At 40.1% G+C, this 17,212-nt stretch overlaps 1 long non-coding RNA gene across 1 annotated transcript; it reads left to right on the top strand.

The window, feature by feature from the left end:
* The first annotated feature begins 233 nt into the window (after positions 1–233).
* LOC110906158 lies at positions 234–16,957 on the top strand. The gene is made up of 3 exons (XR_002573706.1): positions 234–360; positions 1,285–1,367; positions 16,733–16,957. It is a non-coding gene; the product is annotated as an uncharacterized LOC110906158 (long non-coding RNA).
* The last annotated feature ends 255 nt before the right edge of the window (positions 16,958–17,212 follow it).

Below are 17,212 nucleotides of genomic sequence, written 5' to 3'. Positions count from 1 at the left end.
CCTTTATTGGCCCAAGTGGCTGTTTAATAATTAACATGATGTTGAATAACTAGGAATAAATAGCCTAGTTAAATGCAATGTTAACTTTTAAGAGTAAGGAAGAAAGTTATGGGAAAAGAGATAAGATGGCAAACTAGAGGGACTAAATTGTAACATGGGAAAACCCATGTTTTATAAAACATGAATTTAACACAAAACAGACACATCGTGTGTGTGTGTGTGTGTGTGTCTGGAATGTTCAGAAGAACACAAGGGGAGCCAAACCCTAGTTTTGAAAGATCTTTAAATTGAAGGGTGAATCGAAGCTCAAACCTATAAATGAACATGAATTAATGATCACCTACACAAGGGGATCATGAGGTATGTCTTGAAACTTAGATTGATGATCTTGTATGAAGTGGGTTATGTTTAATCCACGAATTAGTATGAAATTGATCATGTATATGTGTTAGAATCACCATATAGAACATGAATTATGCATGATTTTGCTTAATTTGATGTTTTAAGATGAAACCCAATTGTTATGGTGAAGATGGTGACATGGATATATCATCCATGTCCAATTCTTGTTCAATATTGATGTATCATGTTATGTATGATGGATTCTTGTTAGATGAATTGAAAGAAATTGGTGTTTGATATGTTTGATGTCTATGCGTGAATGATACTTGTTGATTAGTAAGAAGATTTGATGAACTAAGTAAGAGCTTAGAAGATTATGCATGAATTGGTTGTACATTGTGCTTAGAAAGTAGTATGCACACTAGGTGTATGATGAAATGTCTAAGTGAAGTTAGGATGCGAAATTGTATGAAACGGCTTGATATATATATATATATATGAATGAAATATGATAATGATTCTGAGATTATGTTAAATTACTAGTTTGAATGTGGTTGTAAGCACATTTGCGTCGTGAATATGAAATGTATAGCGTCATTTCTATAGCCTATTATGATGTCACGGATGTATGAGGTTAAGTCGAAAGTTCATATGATAAACTGTTGACTTCTGAAAGTCAACTGCGCATAAGAAGCATGGTTGGACTTGTTGTCACAATTGTAAGATTATAGAAAGTTATATGGTACGTGTTATATCAATGTGTGTTATTTGTGACGATGTGATGAATTATATGAGTTGAAGAGATATAATTGTGGGAATATGCCTTATGTTTGTTAGAACTGACTAGTGAAGGTCAGATGTGGATATGAATTTGATATGATCATTAATATATAAAATCATGTATACTAACAAGAATGTGTATGCAATGACATGAAATTATAGGGATCATGTCAAGATGGATGGAAGCATGGAAGGCTAAAGGGTCAAAAGGAAGCAAGGAAACGGATACGAATAAAACGTTTAAGGTGAGTGATTTCTGGATTCACTTCTTCTTTAATAAATGAAGTTTGGTGTGTTGATGTCACACCCCGATTTCCACGTGTCACCGGTGGGCCCGGTGTGGGGTACAGTGACGTAGTTGGCATCGTCATAGACAATCAACACAATATAATAATGCACAGCGGAAGCAGAATAGATACATTTCAACTTTTAAATAAATTGCAATAATAAATATCACAGTAGTTGAAACGGATCCACAGGCGGATCAAATAAAATAAGGATAAATGGTTCAACAGATATTTGTCGTCCGAGCTTGCGAGACTATAGTGGACGCTCTTAGGAAACAGCCAGCCTATTTTCGTATAGTACCTGCACTTAACCTTTTGGGAAAAATACGTCAGTTTACACTGGTAAATACAAATCGACTGACTCATTTTGAAAGTGATTGAAAATTTATTTAAATGCACAAGGCATAAATATTTTTATTAACTTGGGATAATTATATAATATAAACTTGTGAACGATTTACATGCACCTATATCTCTGGTGGCCCGGGATCTGCTGTCCGGGCTAGAGATTAAATGACACACCACATTAAAGAGTTATACACGTCGGGTGTACGCCTACACCCCGTGCTCTGGTCGTGGCCATCTCGTAAGATAATGCCAAGGATATCCGGGACACGGTCAATAACCCCCCAAAGCCTTTAAGTAAGACAAGACTGTTTAAACGAAGTCGCACAAGCTATTCAAGACTGTACACCCATAAGGCGCAGGACTTGTGCGCCCGATCAAGCGGTATTTTAAATACCGTACCCCAAGCCCGTATAGGGAAAATAAGTCAAAATGTATTTACCTGAGAAAGTATAAGTCACAAATGATAAGTGTTGGTAGCTTTTACCGGGCCTCCTAATCTGGAACAAAGGTTTATAATTAACCTATTAGATTCCTAACGGGTCTTTTATTTAAGCCTAAGCTTTGACCGGTTAGTTTTAAGAATGATGCGGGTTACGCACGATTAAGCGAAAGACCGGATAGAGTGTGATTTAGACCCGACAAGTTTGAATACTTGTATAATATGGGTATACTAAATACATTCTGGATTTTGAAATAAAAATGATATCGTTTGACCCGTTTCGGTCAATTTACGCAAACTAGTTACGTAAACCGAACCGAACGCGAAAAGGGCGATACGGGTAGACCAATGATTCAAATGCAAGTTCCCTGATGTAATATACTTAAAATATGATATCATATCAGTAAGTTATGTTCTATATTGCCCGGAATAATTTTAAACCCAATTTATGCCTTAGAAGGGCATTTTGGTCATTTAAAAGATAATAAAAGAGTAAAATTAGAACTCTGAGTTTCGGGTCTGGTTCATACAGTAATTATACTTAATATAACATATTATATCGGTAGGGTATGACCCATATACCAAATTTATCATTTAAAATCAAACTATGCACCGTAGGGGTATTTTAGTAATTTCACAAGGGCTCAAAATGCCAAAACTGGAAATCTTAGATTATATACTTATACTTACTGTTATTATATGAAAATATGCTAAACACATCAGTAGGTATAGGTCTTATATGTTTAAAACAAGTATAACGCTTAATATGCGCTTAAAATGCTAAATATGCGATTTAAGGGCGTTTTTGGGTTTTCAAATTAAATCTGAGATTTTTATATTTCCAGAATACTTAAAATAATTTATTCATCATATAAAATCAGTAGAAAAAGGTTTCGGGTCAAAAGGATGTGTAAAACTCATTTTATGGTTAAAACGGTCAAAACCGACATAAGCCGAAATGACTAGGCGATCTAGGATCCGTTCAGCCAAAAATTAATTAAAAATCATCAAAATTCCCAGAATATTATAATACATCAGTTGGTAAAAAGTTTTATACCAAAACGTGGCCAGAAATAGGTCATATGCGAAAAGGGCCGTTTATGTAAATTTATAATATAGTTTTACGCTAATGGCCATAACTCACAATCTGGACCACCAACTGATCCGAAATTTTCGGTGCAAGTTCATATATTAGAAATAAAGATTTCTATCCTTTCACTTTTCCAAAAATCACGTTTTATATCAAAAAGGGCAAAATAGTCAACTTTATGCATAAATCGGAAACATGCATTCGAATCGGCTAAGCATAGACTTATGACATAAAATTTCCAGAAAGTTTAACTAAAATGCCAATGGTCAAAAATGCTCTAAAATACAGATCTCACACATGCATGTACGGATCCGAACCGATAGTTTATGAAAAAGTCGTTTATTAAGACTTTCGGTTCCAATCCGGGTTTACACTAAAGATCGTCGAGTTGATCGTGGTAAAATACATTCTTATATTCATAATAAAGCTTTCTATGAAGAACAAACAGATTGCATGTCATCTATATCATTATTCATGTCATTTTTCATAAAAATCGCTTCTGTTGACTTTTTAGAAATAGGTTTGACTCGACATTTAGCATGCATGTAGTGGGAATCAGAGAGTACCCTTTTGAGGGTTTGTTCCCCATAATATTACCAACATGTATCAGGTTTCAATTCGAGAAATGACTGATTGAAACTTGTTTAATCAGAAAGTCAAAGCTTATGAACAACCAGTTTGACTTTTAGCAATAATCACAACAAGAACGGATTAAAGATTGAATTGAGAGCTTACAAGAGTCCTATAGGTGTTTAGTGAACACTAGAATCAGCTTTGATGATCGGATTAACTCCAGAAGGTCTGTCTTGAAGGTTCTTGCAATTGAGAGCTTTTGGTTACTATGAAAATGCTCAAGAAATGAGGTGAAGATCTGATTTAAAGCTGAGGAATGAGGGTTACTGTTGTAGTAGCCATGCATGGCACTTGATTGGAGCTTTTGGAGGCAAGAACCAGCTGTATGTCACTCAAATTCGGACCCAATTCAACCCAAATCGAATTTTCTGTCGCTGGCAGCCCCACGCGGCCCGCTTGGGTCATACCAGGCGGGTCGCCTGACCCCTGTTCAGCCAAAACAAGTTTCAATCTTTGACAGCTTTGGCCCCTGAACTTGTACGCGATGTTTCGGCCACTTTTCTCGACCCGTAAACCCCCAAACTTGGTTTTTAAGAACCTTAGGACTTTTACCAACATGGAAATGTCCTCGGAACATTTTGCGCTCAACCGAAAAGCCCTGAAATTCGACGTTGACGCTTTTAGTCCTTCAAGTACGGTTTTGGCCATAACTTTCTCATACGTTGACGAAACTTCATGAAATTTTTACCACATATTCTAGTGAGTATATTTTAGCTTTACAAAGCTTCGGGTCTGCCAAAAGTTCACTCAGAGGTATAAATTAAACATGTTGACACTTTTGGCCCCTATAGTTTGAAATACTTCACTTTTGTGCAATTTCCGCGCCGTATGATCCATGAACCATCCGTTTAAGGTTATAAACCTTATGTAGGGTTATCATAGAGTCTATTTATCCATTGTTGACACTTTGGACCCTTACGTTCCATAGTTTTCACCGTTTGTCACTTTTAGTCCCTCTAAAGTATATTTTCACATAACGGAACCTTATGACACGTGTCAAGACATTATTGGACGAAATTTTTCGAGGTGTTACATCCTCACCCCCTTAAAAGAAATCTCGACCCCGAGATTTATTCAAACAAATGGGGATATTTTTCTTTCGTCGTGGATTCTACTTCCCACGTATACTCGGGTCCTCTACGGGCATCCCATTTGACCTTAACAATAGGCACGTGCTTCCGTCGAAGCTTCTTTACCTGTCGATCCTCAATCGACAAAGGTTTTTCCACAAATTTTAGACTTTCGTCTATGTGTATATCCGTATGCGGTATAACCAGTGAATCGTCAGCGAAACACTTCTTCAAATTACGGATATGGAACACATTATGAATAGCACTAAGCTCTTTAGGCAAGTTTAACTTGTAAGCGACTGACCCGACACGTTCGATAATCTCGAAAGGTCCTATATATCTCGGGCTTAGCTTGCCTTTCTTTCCAAATCTCATCACACCCTTCCAGGGCGATACTTTAAGCAATACTTTTTCACCCACATCAAAGTGAAAATCTTTGCGCTTAGGATCCGCATAACTTTTCTGCCTATCCCTGGCAGCTTTCAAACGATCACGGATCTGAACGATCTTGTCTGTCGTCTCAAAGACGATATCTGGTCCAGATAACTGGACATCTCCAACTTCTGCCCAACAAATGGGCGATCTACACTTCCTACCGTATAGGGCCTCAAAAGGCGCAGCCTTTATGCTGGAATGGTAGCTATTGTTGTAGGAGAATTCAATCAGTGGTAGGTTCTTATCCCAACTACCACCTAAGTCGATCGCACATGCACGAAGCATGTCTTCCAAAGTTTTAATAGTACGCTCACTCTGACCATCAGTCTGAGGATGATAAGCCGTACTAAAATTCAAACGAGTGCCCAACGATTGTTGGAAACTCTTCCAAAAATGCGACGTATATCTAGTATCTCTATCAGAGATAATAGATATAGGTATACCATGTAGCGCTACTATCTTATCGACGTATAATTGAGCTAACATATCTGAGCTATACGTCTCTTTGATGGGTAGAAAATGAGCTGACTTAGTCAGTCTGTCTACTATGACCCATATGGTATCATTTCCCTTTTTCGTCTTCGGTAACTTGGTGATAAAATCCATTGTCACCATTTCCCATTTCCATTTGGGAATTTCAGGTTGTTGAAGCAAACCTGACGGCTTCTGATGCTCAGCCTTGACTTGCGCACAAGTCAAACATTTGGCCACATACTCGGCCACTGACTTTTTCAAACCAATCCACCAGTAGTTTGATTTCAAATCCTGATACATCTTATCAGCTCCAGGATGAACGGAATATTTAGAGCTGTGGGCTTCCTGGAGGATAACATCCCGAAGTCCTCCATATACTGGAACCCATATTCGTCCGTTTAGGCGTAGCATTCCATCTTTATCGTAGGATAACTGCTCCTCAGTTACTCCTAACTTTTCTGCAGGATAGTTAGCTTCCAGCACAGCTTCCTTCTGTGCAGCTAACACCCTTTCATTCAAGTTATTTCTTATTTCAATGCGCTTGGCATTGATTCTGATCGGTTTAACCCTTTCTTTTCTGCTTAAGGCGTCGGCAACCACATTTGCCTTGCCTGGATGGTATCTTATCTCACAGTCATAATCGTTTAAGGTTTCCATCCATCGCCTTTGTCGCATGTTCAATTCCTTCTGATTGAACAGATGCTGAAGACTCTTGTGATCCGAATAAATTATGCACTTGGTTCCATACAAGTAATGTCTCCATAGCTTCAAAGCAAATACAACTGCACCCAATTCCAAATCGTGGGTGGTGTAGTTCTTCTCATGCACTTTGAGCTGTCGAGAAGCGTAGGCAATGACTTTGCCTTTCTGCATGAGTACACAACCCATGCCAGTATGTGATGCATCACAATACACCACAAATTCATCTATACCATCGGGCAACGTCAATACTGGCGCATTGCTCAGCTTCTGCTTCAGAATGTCAAAGGATTCCTGCTGCTTAGGGCCCCAATCAAACTTAATCTTCTTACGGGTCAATGAGGTTAGGGGCGCAGCAATCCTTGAGAAGTTCTCGATGAATCTCCTATAATATCCTGCCAATCCGAGGAAACTGCGAATCTCGGTAGGAGTCTTCGGCTCCTGCCAGTTCATGACTGCTTCTACTTTAGCGGGATCTACTTGGATACCACGCTCGCTTACTACATGTCCAAGGAACTGGACTTCTCGAAGCCAAAATTCACACTTCGAGAATTTGGCATAAAGCTTCTCTTGATGCAGAAGTTTGAGGATACAACGAAGGTGTTTCTCATGATCAGTTTGGCTCTTCGAGTAGATAAGGATGTCATCAATGAAGACGATGACGAACTTATCTAAATAAGGTTTGCAGACGCGATTCATGAGATCCATGAACGCGGCTGGTGCGTTGGTGAGCCCAAACGGCATCACTAGGAACTCGTAATGTCCATAACGAGTCCTAAACGCGGTCTTGTGCACATCTTCTTCTTTGACCTTCAACTGATGATAACCTGACCTGAGGTCAATCTTGGAGAAATAGCTTGCTCCTTGCAACTGATCGAACAGATCGTCGATCCTGGGTAATGGATATCTATTCTTGATAGTGACCTTGTTAAGCTCACGGTAATCGATGCACAGACGCATCGACCCATCCTTCTTTTTAACAAACAAGATTGGCGCTCCCCAAGGAGATGAGCTAGGTCTAATAAAACCTTTGGCTAAAAGCTCATCCAACTGCGTCCTCAACTCCTTCATCTCCGTTGGTGCCAATCTGTATGGTGCTCTTGCTACAGGTGCAGCGCCTGGTATGATATCTATCCGAAACTCTACTTGTCTGTCCGGTGGCAACCCGGGTAGCTCTTCAGGAAAAACCTCAGGATATTTCGAAATAACAGGGATATCCTCAATCTTCGGCTTCGGCTCATCTATGGTAACTTGTGCCATATAGATGACACATCCCTTCTGCATGCATCTGGATGCTTTGAGCATGGACACTTGCTCAGGCAATCCATGCTGGGTATCTCCTTGAATAGTAAGTGACTCACCAGACGGAGTCTTCACTATTACTTGCTTTCTGTTGCACAGAATCTGGGCTTGGTTACTCGACAACCAATCCATGCCTATTACTATGTCGAATCCAGCTAGCTTAAAGGGAAGCAAGGATAACGGGAAAGAATGATTCCTAATGGACATAACACACCCATCTAGAACAGTCGAGGCGGTTATCGGCTAATTCCACCTCATATTTCACACTTAAGGTTTTAACAGGAAGGTTTAACAGTTTACAAAACTTATCATCTACAAATGACTTATCAGCTCCTGAATCAAACAAGATTCTAGCAAAAACATCATTTACAAGAAACGTACCGGTAATGACGTTGTCGTCAAGGACTGCTTCCTTTGCGTCCATTCTGAAGACTCTCGCATTAGTCTTCTTCCCATCATCAGCCTTCTTCGCATTCTTTGGGCAGTTGGGCCGAATGTGCCCTTTCTCGTTGCAACCAAAACAGGTTGCATCCTTCATTTTCTTGCAATCCACAGCTTTATGATCTGTGGACTTGCAGATTCCACATCGTTTCTCTGAAGACTGGGATTTTGTTTCTAACCGACACCTCCCAAAGTGGTGTCTCCTACAAACCTTGCATTTGGGTTTCTCACCCGACTGATGATCACTTTTCCTAGACCCCGACCCTTTCCTGTGGTCGTTGTTCCCTCTATGTCGCTTTTCAGATCTTCGTGAGGTGTCATCCTCACGTTTCCGTTTGTTCTCCTCAGAGCTCTTCATAGCTCTAAGTCTGACGACATCTTGAGTGAGGGAGAGGGATAGATCTGCTACAGATCTAAATGTAGTAGGTCTTGAAGCTTTGACGCTTGCCTTTATCTCCGGTGCCAGACCCCCAATAAATCGAGCAATTCTCCGCGGCTCCGGGGTCACCAGATAAGGCACTAACCGAGATAAGGTGTTGAACGTAGTAAGATACGCTTGACAATCGAGGTTCTTCATAACTAAGGATACAAAATCCGATTCAATTCGCTCGACCTCGTGCTGCGGACAGAAGTTCTCTTTGATCAGGGCCACAAACTGTTCCCATGACAAACCGTACAGTGTGGCCTTACCGGCAGCTTGTAGGAGTGACTTCCACCATGCTAACGCATTTCCCTTGAATGACTGGGACACGTACTTCACGACGTCCCTATCAGCACACCCGCTGATATCAACCACAGTATCCATCTCATCAATCCACGTCATGCAATCGACGGCTCCCTTTTCCCCAGTGAAATCTCTGGGCTTGCAAGATACAAAATACTTGTACGTACAGGACCTGCTGTACGTGTCATGTTTCAGCTTAATCTCCTGCTTTGGGACGCTGCTGTGGTTGGAGGAGTGATTATCATCCTCAGCTTTCTTCGGCTCACTCTTTTTAGAAGGAGGCTTACTATGAGCCTCAGAATGAGTCTTGGGCTTTGCATGCGTTTCTGTTCGGGTCCTACTCCGAGTACCACTAGATTCCCTGAATTGCCTATCCATAGCTTTGGCAACAGCGTTATCTATCAGTGCTTGCAACTCTGCACCGGTAACGTGAATCTTTGCATTATCTGAGTGTTCCCCAGAATGACTGTTGGTCTCCTCCGATTTGGCCATTGTAGCTTTAAGCTACAATAAAGGACAAGGTCTATTTAGAACCTAACAGTATTATCGTTCTAGACGATTTATTAACCATGGTATCAAGAACCTTAGCAGTTAATTTAATAAATTTCATTCAGGCTCTTGTTAGCAATCAAGGAATGAAAATATATATGTTGGCACCATAGGCCTAGTCACAAGGACAATCACTAAATTATAAATTTAGATTTTTATAGGATTATAAATTGTATAATTAAACAAATAATCCTTTACTAGACAGAGAGTCATAAACCACAACTGTCGCTATATGACATAGTCATAACCCGTAGGTATCAAGCCATTAATAGACTTGTGTACAGATAAAATCTGTAGATAATTTATTAAAAAGGGTGGCTTGTGTGATTCTACCGATCACGCTTAGCCAGGAATGTTAACATGTTTTCAGATGTTAACAGGGAGTTTAATCTTTTCAACCAGGTTTTACCATCATGGCCAGGCCTGTTAATAAGGCATTCAAGCTAGGTTATACCTTACTAAGATTCTTATAAATGGCAAATCAAATAAAAATTGATATTTTCCATTATTTTAATATTATATTCATGCATATAAATAAAATGAGAAATTCAAATTAACCATTTCAAATTTCAAATAAAGTACTAGTACATATTTGCCCTAAACGGGACTTTGAAATAACATGAATAACATGAATAACATGAATAACATGCCCGCGCAGGGGCTAAACAAATAACAACAAAAATAAAATAAAGCAAACCCACGCAGGGGTCAACAGAACAGCATACCCACGCAGGGGTAGAATAAGATAGATATACCCACGCAGGGGTAGAGTACAAGGGTAGATGTCCACGCAGGGACATGAGTAAATGAGACAATAATTAAAGGATTCAATGATCCCTCTTGCTCTTACCCTTGAGCAGGTCAAACACCTTCTTGAACATGCCACTGGTGCGACGGCGATCAGCTCGCATCTCGTGTTGAAACTCTCGTCGCATGCTATCAATCCCATGCAGGATTTCCTGAACCTGTGGCGGCGACATCATAGGCGCCGGCGGCGGTGGCTGGTACTGTTGCGGCTGCGGCGGCTGGTACGGCTGCGGCTGCGGTGGCTGCTGGTAACCCGGAGGGTAACCAAAAGTAGACTGCCCAGCAGCCCAAGTGTCTCCCAATGGACCACTAGGTGGGAGTGAGCTGTAGTTCACAGCTTGCCAATAAGGGTCTCCTGTGTAATCATAACCCTGAGGGAAAACATGCTCGAACGGGTTAAACTGAGCTGCACTAGCATAAGCCGGAATCGGCTCTCCATAGTTCTGCGGCGGCAGAGGCGGGATCGGTACTGAAGTGACCTCCGATACGGAATGCTGAGACTCCCCCGTCTCGGACTCCCCGGGAAGAGACGTGTAGCGGCTGCTACCAACATGCGGAGGGGTGCCTATGCGAATCCCTCCGCGCGTAGACATGCGCGCATTCCTCCTAGGCCTCTGAGGCGGAGGAGGTAAAACTGGTGGCGGCGGTGGTGACGGAGTGATCACGTCACGCCATAGGGCCTCAGATAGGTCCTGCGGTAGAGGCGGCTGCTGCTGGAGCTGCTGCTGCTGCGAGTGGTGCTGCGAGTGCACCGGTGAAACCTGGTGAGACTGAAGCATCGGAGAGTTGTGGCTGGGGGTGTAATACCAATCATGCTGCTTAAATCTCTCCTGAAAGCTGTCCCCACCATTGTAGGGTGATCCCCTAAATGGCGACCCATCCGATATCTCGATGGGATGGTTAGGCGTACCTGATGGCGGTAGCGAGGGGTCCGTATCCTCGTCGACGTCCATCTCGTGACCACCAGAAAAGTGGTCCTCCGGTCCAAGTGGGTTATGACCCACTGGCTCATCCACAAAAGCATCAGGGTTATACAAACCCTGGTAGACTGGTGCTGGATACTGGTGCGGTGACTGCTGCAAAGGTATGTAGGATCCATGCGAACCATGGGGCCCATTCTCCGAGTGGGGCCCAAACGAGTGGGGTAATGACGGTGAAGTGCTGGCGGATACCGAGTGTCTAGCAGGCTCGGCGGAAGACCTCCAAAGGTCGTTGGCGGCCGTGTTGTGTGTGGCGGATGGAGCTCGCCTATGTGAGGGCCCTGCCTCATGGTCGTGAGACGTAGCAAATCCTCCTCGACCTCTCATACGGGGCGGCATAGTGATCCTGTCGAAAGTCAAACAAGTTGCACAACAAAATATATAAGACAAAGCAAAATAATAAAAATAAATTAAACGAAATGTTGAACATTTCCTAAGTTCTTTGTCTAGACTCGAAAATCGAGGAATGTGCATTTGTGTAACTGAGATTAAACACAAAAGACTAGTGTTTAATTCACTCAGCGTTGGCTCTGATACCAACCTGTCACACCCCGATTTCCACGTGTCACCGGTGGGCCCGGTGTGGGGTACAGTGACGTAGTTGGCATCGTCATAGACAATCAACACAATATAATAATGCACAGCGGAAGCAGAATAGATACATTTCAACTTTTAAATAAATTGCAATAATAAATATCACAGTAGTTGAAACGGATCCACAGGCGGATCAAATAAAATAAGGATAAATGGTTCAACAGATATTTGTCGTCCGAGCTTGCGAGACTATTGTGGACGCTCTTAGGAAACAGCCAGCCTATTTTCGTATAGTACCTGCACTTAACCTTTTGGGAAAAATACGTCAGTTTACACTGGTAAATACAAATCGACTGACTCATTTTGAAAATGATTGAAAATTTATTTAAATGCACAAGGCATAAATATTTTTATTAACTTGGGATAATTATATAATATAAACTTGTGAACGATTTACATGCACCTATATCTCTGGTGGCCCGGGATCTGCTGTCCGGGCTAGAGATTAAATGACACACCACATTAAAGAGTTATACACGTCGGGTGTACGCCTACACCCCGTGCTCTGGTCGTGGCCATCTCGTAAGATAATGCCAAGGATATCCGGGACACGGTCAATAACCCCCCAAAGCCTTTAAGTAAGACAAGACTGTTTAAACGAAGTCGCACAAGCTATTCAAGACTGTACACCCATAAGGCGCAGGACTTGTGCGCCCGATCAAGCGGTATTTTAAATACCGTACCCCAAGCCCGTATAGGGAAAATAAGTCAAAATGTATTTACCTGAGCAAGTATAAGTCACAAATGATAAGTGTTGGTAGCTTTTACCGGGCCTCCTAATCTGGAACAAAGGTTTATAATTAACCTATTAGATTCCTAACGGGTCTTTTATATAAGCCTAAGCTTTGACCGGTTAGTTTTAAGAATGATGCGGGTTACGCACGATTAAGCGAAAGACCGGATAGAGTGTGATTTAGACCCGACAAGTTTGAATACTTGTATAATATGGGTATACTAAATACATTCTGGATTTTGAAATAAAAATGATATCCTTTGACCCGTTTCGGTCAATTTACGCAAACTAGTTACGTAAACCGAACCGAACGCGAAAAGGGCGATACGGGTAGACCAATGATTCAAATGCAAGTTCCCTGATGTAATATGCTTAAAATATGATATCATATCAGTAAGTTATGTTCTATATTGCCCGGAATAATTTTAAACCCAATTTATGCCTTAGAAGGGCATTTTGGTCATTTAAAAGATAATAAAAGAGTAAAATTAGAACTCTGAGTTTCGGGTCTGGTTCATACAGTAAATATACTTAATATAACATATTATATCGGTAGGGTATGACCCATATACCAAATTTATCATTTAAAATCAAACTATGCACCGTAGGGGTATTTTAGTAATTTCACAAGGGCTCAAAATGCCAAAACTGGAAATATGAGATTATATACTTATACTTACTGTTATTATATGAAAATATGCTAAACACATCAGTAGGTATAGGTCTTATATGTTTAAAACAAGTATAACGCTTAATATGCGCTTAAAATGCTAAATATGCGATTTAAGGGCGTTTTCGGGTTTTCAAATTAAATCTGAGATTTTTATATTTCCAGAATACTTAAAATAATTTATTCATCATATAAAATCAGTAGAAAAAGGTTTCGGGTCAAAAGGATGTGTAAAACTCATTTTATGGTTAAAACGGTCAAAACCGACATAAGCCGAAATGACTAGGCGATCTAGGATCCGTTCAGCCAAAAATTAATTAAAAATCATCAAAATTCCCAGAATATTATAATACATCAGTTGGTAAAAAGTTTTATACCAAAACGTGGCCAGAAATAGGTCATATGCGAAAAGGGCCGTTTATGTAAATTTATAATATAGTTTTACGCTAATGGCCATAACTCACAATCTGGACCACTAACTGATCCGAAATTTTCGGTGCAAGTTCATATATTAGAAATAAAGATTTCTATCCTTTCACTTTTCCAAAAATCACGTTTTATATCAAAAAGGGCAAAATAGTCAACTTTATGCATAAATCGGAAACATGCATTCGAATCGGCTAAGCATAGACTTATGACATAAAATTTCCAGAAAGTTTAACTAAAATGCCAATGGTCAAGAATGCTCTAAAATACAGATCTCACACATGCATGTACGGATCCGAACCGATAGTTTATGAAAAAGTCGTTTATTAAGACTTTCGGTTCCAATCCGGGTTTACACTAAAGATCGTCGAGTTGATCGTGGTAAAATACATTCTTATATTCATAATAAAGCTTTCTATGAAGAACAAACAGATTGCATGTCATCTATATCATTATTCATGTCATTTTTCATAAAAATCGCTTCTGTTGACTTTTTAGAAATAGGTTTGACTCGACATTTAGCATGCATGTAGTGGGAATCAGAGAGTACCCTTTTGAGGGTTTGTTCCCCATAATATTACCAACATGTATCAGGTTTCAATTCGAGAAATGACTGATTGAAACTTGTTTAATCAGAAAGTCAAAGCTTATGAACAACCAGTTTGACTTTTAGCAATAATCACAACAAGAACGGATTAAAGATTGAATTGAGAGCTTACAAGAGTCCTATAGGTGTTTAGTGAACACTAGAATCAGCTTTGATGATCGGATTAACTCCAGAAGGTCTATCTTGAAGGTTCTTGCAATTGAGAGCTTTTGGTTACTATGAAAATGCTCAAGAAATGAGGTGAAGATCTGATTTAAAGCTGAGGAATGAGGGTTACTGTTGTAGTAGCCATGCATGGCACTTGATTGGAGCTTTTGGAGGCAAGAACCAGCTGTATGTCACTCAAATTCGGACCCAATTCAACCCAAATCGAATTTTCTGTCGCTGGCAGCCCCACGCGGCCCGCTTGGGTCATACCAGGCGGGTCGCCTGACCCCTGTTCAGCCAAAACAAGTTTCAATCTTTGACAGCTTTGGCCCCTGAACTTGTACGCGATGTTTCGGCCACTTTTCTCGACCCGTAAACCCCCAAACTTGGTTTTTAAGAACCTTAGGACTTTTACCAACATGGAAATGTCCTCGGAACATTTTGCGCTCAACCGAAAAGCTCTGAAATTCGACGTTGACGCTTTTAGTCCTTCAAGTACGGTTTTGGCCATAACTTTCTCATACGTTGACGAAACTTCATGAAATTTTTACCACATATTCTAGTGAGTATATTTTAGCTTTACAAAGCTTCGGGTCTGCCAAAAGTTCACTCAGAGGTATAAATTAAACATGTTGACACTTTTGGCCCCTATAGTTTGAAATACTTCACTTTTGTGCAATTTCCGCGCCGTATGATCCATGAACCATCCGTTTAAGGTTATAAACCTTATGTAGGGTTATCATAGAGTCTATTTATCCATTGTTGACACTTTGGACCCTTACGTTCCATAGTTTTCACCGTTTGTCACTTTTAGTCCCTCTAAAGTATATTTTCACATAACGGAACCTTATGACACGTGTCAAGACATTATTGGACGAAATTTTTCGAGGTGTTACAGTTGAATATCGGGAACCATGTAAGAATATTATAGGTAAGAGTAAGTACCAAAGTAAGAAGTGTTATGGTAAGTCGAAGATAGTTGTTTATGTCAAAACTACACAGTAGAAACGATCGGGTCAAAATGTAGAAAGAAGTATGGCATGATGTAGTAGTTGGATTAATCACGAGATTAAGATTTAGAAGGATATGGAGCTTGGTTATGATTAATGAAAGTACATGGAAGTTCGATTTATACAAGGTTTGAATTCTTTTTTGATGCTTGCCGTAGCATACGGCTGGCATACCGACATGGTGAAATAAATGTATGGGCTGTGACAATTCGTCTAGGTTATGCCTGATAACCTAGATGACCAGGTAACTCGTCTGGGTTATGCCTGAAACTAGATGACCATGTAACTCGTCTGGGTTATGCCTGATAACCTAGATGACCAGGAAACTAGTCTGGGTTATGCCTGATAACCTAGATAACCATGTAACTAGTCTGGGTTATGCCTGATAACCTAGATGACCAGGTAACTTGTCTGGGTTATACCTCAGAGACTAACTGATAAGGAATTGATGTTGAACCAGATATAGAAGTTAGAAGGGATTTGACATTTATACCCGTTAGAAAGTGTGATTGAAGGAATGCTAAAGAAAAGATTATCATTACACAAATTCATTGAAGAGTGTTTATGAGGTGTGATGAGCGTGTACAAAAGTATGTGTGGGAATTAATTAAGTCTAGAGGCATGTATAAGTATGGGTATGGATTTACCTACATGTTAGTAATGGAATCCATAGGTAAGCACGATTAGAAATAAGTATGCATGTAGGTTGATACGTATGAGACGTATTTATATGGATGTTTGTGACTAGGATGTGTTAGTATAATCATGTGGGAATGTAAGTGGTATGTAAGAGCTTGTATGGATGTATGTAGGTATGTATGTATAAATACACGTATGAATGTACGTATGCACGAAGTATGATTTTTGTTTATGAAAGAATGGGGCTTGTATATATGTATACATAGCTTCAATACATTTGAGCATTCATGTTACTAATCGTGTGCCTTGATAATGAAATGAAAATGCAGGTATACTATTGTGTCCTTATGAAGATTTGATGATTGGATGCAAGATTGTACTCTGAAAGATAAACATAAAAGAATAGCATGAATAGAAGAATGCGGAATGGTCATTTGATTGCGTATGTCTAGATTAAGAATGATGTCAACAAATATTAACGACGTGCATGTATGTGGTGATTGCAGGTTGCACGGAATTAATATCATTGTGGAGATTAAGAGGTTGAAGATCGAGTCGAAGAGCAAGGATTGTACGGGAAGAGCGGTCTCATAGCTTGTATTTATGGTATCACATTTAACGCGTTAATCAAGAATGAATGTTGTAAATCCTTTCAAGAAGTGTCCGACAGATTATAAATGAACCTTTAAGTATGTCATATAGACAATATAAGAAAGAATTTTTTAGTCGGTATTTCCGCTGCGTCTCTTATGGCCAAAACGTTTTAGGGTGTTACAGTTGTCCCTTTTCCGACCTCCCACGTTCTGTCGTTATGATGTGGCCGAGTTGTTTTTTTATCATAAATTTGGTTATCCTTTGGTCAATAACGCTGTTAATACATTGGATCCTTTGTCGGTAATTGTAACACCTCGAAAATTTATGTCCAATAATGTATTGACACGTGTCATAAGTTTTGAACGTGTGAAAGATTACGTATGAAGGACTAA

This window comes from Helianthus annuus, chromosome 14 (assembly GCF_002127325.2).
Source record: "Helianthus annuus cultivar XRQ/B chromosome 14, HanXRQr2.0-SUNRISE, whole genome shotgun sequence".
NCBI lineage: Eukaryota > Viridiplantae > Streptophyta > Magnoliopsida > Asterales > Asteraceae > Helianthus > Helianthus annuus.
Note: the sequence above shows the minus strand (reverse complement) of the source record. Positions and strands in the feature narration are given on the sequence as shown.